The sequence below is a fragment of the Cystoisospora suis genome (genome assembly GCF_002600585.1).
Source record: "Cystoisospora suis strain Wien I chromosome Unknown contig_3030, whole genome shotgun sequence".
Lineage (NCBI taxonomy): Eukaryota > Apicomplexa > Conoidasida > Eucoccidiorida > Sarcocystidae > Cystoisospora > Cystoisospora suis.
This window is the reverse complement of record NW_027155825.1, coordinates 1-2,441: the sequence shown is the minus strand read 5'-3', so window position 1 is coordinate 2,441 and position 2,441 is coordinate 1. Positions and strand designations below refer to the sequence as shown.

The following is a 2,441-nucleotide window of genomic DNA, read 5'->3' as shown; positions in this document are numbered from 1 at the left end:
ATCTATCTATCTATCTATATGGTGAGAAAAGATCGTGATGCTATCACCTGAACAACTCGGGAGAATAGCAAAGAAGGTGAGATCAATGCTAGGGTGTCCGTTCCAAATTTCGCCATGTAAGAGCCTGTCTACCATCACCGTCTCAAATATCCTATACATGCAGTACCGAACTCATTCTGTGAGAGTGTGAGCACCCATGTCTGTCCATACGAAATAAGAAACATGTGCCTCTTTGAAAGAGTCTTTTTCCTTCTTCATTTGCCCTCTCCTCGCATCAAGACTCCTGGCCTCCAAGTCAGAAGAGATCTAACACGACTCCTACCAAGACTCTCCTTCCCAAAATCACCGATCAACAGAGTCTACCAAAAGACTCGGAGAGAAGCAAGTGAATTGACTCATCGCTTCCTCCTGGAGAAAAAACACCAACAGGAGAGATCTCGATCGAGTCATGTCTCCGTCCTTTCTACGTACGTACATCAGTGGTGATAGAAGGAACACAGCTTTGCGCTTGAAGAATATAATCAGCTGCAGGTATAATTGAAAAAGGACCGTCTACTGCATGCTCTCCTCCTCCTGCTGCTGCTGCTGTGGTTCCTGACACCTCCCCGGAGTTTGTCGCCTCGGACTCTGAAGGAACAAGGCCGCTCCCACCTGTGGCGCTTCCGCTGAGAGATGGACCTAGAGTACTAATCACAACTTCTTCGCCTCGTTCAACCTTCACGCCTTGGACCTGTGACGAAAGAGAGCAGCCCGTCAGAGATGAGAGAGAGATAAGAAAAAGCAATGAAGATGAGTCTGCTACAAAGCTATGAAGATGTGTGACTGTGAGTGCTCTTGTCCTTTAGCCTTTACACGTGCTGCTCCTCTTTCATCTAACACCATAAGGGGGCCTGCTGGCTAGCTACCCCGAGGAGAACTCCGCCCGTAAGCCGTCAGCCTGAGTGTCGTTTTCATTCCCCCCGCGACACAGAAGATCTACCTCGGCATCCTCTCCAACTAAAACCACCCTTTCAACACATGGCCACACGACTGTCTGTACTCTCTTGACCCTATGTACTCTTTCACGAACACCTCTCTCAATTTTCTTCTTCTTCTCCTCCTCCCGTATTCCAATACCTCTCACCTCCACTACAACTACCGTCTCTCCATCCTCCTATGACATCACAGACCTTTGTGTATCCGTCCCTCGGTTCCTCATTCTTTTCACTCTCTCACCTCCTCTCTCTATAGCCCCACCATCTTATGACAGTTTCATTTCAACCCTCTAAGACCTCTCACACACTCCTTCTTCTTCTTCCTTACCAGGAGAGCAAGCTTAAGCGAATGGTTCACATCTCCTTGAGCTGTATATTGAGTTTCGATAGTCATTTTCGCTCCAGGTTCCAACTGGCCTTTAACAGGAGATAATCGGAAAGGCCCGAACTGTGCGGCATTACTCGATTGTCCCCCACGTGTTTGCTGTTGCTGTCCTTGAGCTTTCGATTTAGGTGGGGCCTTTCCTCCTGCAGTCCCTCCGCTCCCTCCTGGAGCTCCTCCGCCTGCCTTTCCTCCTTTGTTTGCAGAAGAAGAAGGGTCTCCTGTATTGCCACCCCCCTTGGTACTATTAGCCGGGGCACTATTGCCTGTCTCGATACAGAGAGGGCTACCTAGATGCTCAGCATCTTGGAGACACCAATCAAAGGCAAATCGACCTTCATTGCGAATCTCAAATTGCCTGTGAAAAATTAAGAAGAAAGGAGGAGAAGAAGGTGGAGAAGAAGGAATGAAGATACATGATGGGTCATCTTAGAGAAACAACAGACATTGAAAAGAGGTTTAGGCAGCTCGGGGATGTGGGGGTCTTCGTGTTAGATGATTTTGAAAGAGAGGAAGATGGAGGAAGAGATTCCTCTACATGCTTCTTTCATATATGTATCTATCATGGGAGCAAAGAGTGTATGTACACAGGACTCTCACTTGGTGAGCCCTTTCTCAGCAATCCTTTCTAGCATGTCGATGTCTATAGGGGATTGCCTGTCTACAGTGTTCTCTCTCCTCTTTCCATCTAGGTAGAGGAGAGGTTATTTTGTCTCTAGAAGTACACTGGTCACTCCGGACTCAAAGAAAGACATCGACCAAGGAGATCGGATGACAAATCAAATGAGAAGGAGCTGTCACTTAACAACAAGACCTCCAACGTCAAGCTCCCGTCTGTCTTTCGATGTCTTCTTTATCTACCGCCTTCTCACGGGGTCTCCATGGCATCTGTTTCTAGAGACTTCCCTTGAATATAAGGATCGACAGGTCCTGCTGAGCACCTTTACATCCCTTTACTTTAAACTTCTTCTTACCTGTGACAGGTGGTTCACATTTCCTAAGTATTTGGTTCTTTGTATTCCTATGTAGTATTATGCTTATCTTCATACCTATGCATATATTAGGTTTTAATGTTATGCCTCGAC

At 46.9% G+C, this 2,441-nt stretch overlaps 1 protein-coding gene across 1 annotated transcript in view; it reads right to left on the bottom strand.

Annotated features, from left to right (window-relative positions):
- The window catches only part of CSUI_006064 (hydrocephalus-inducing-like), a gene marked incomplete at its 3' end in the record, with an annotated part of 17,382 nt that extends 15,669 nt beyond the window's left edge, over positions 1-1,713 (bottom strand). The window contains exons 1-2 of the mRNA XM_068066229.1: positions 1,303-1,713; positions 464-730 (exon numbers count right to left, since the gene is read on the bottom strand). The remainder of the gene's footprint in view (positions 1-463; positions 731-1,302) is intronic.
- Between the last annotated feature and the right edge of the window lie 728 nt (positions 1,714-2,441).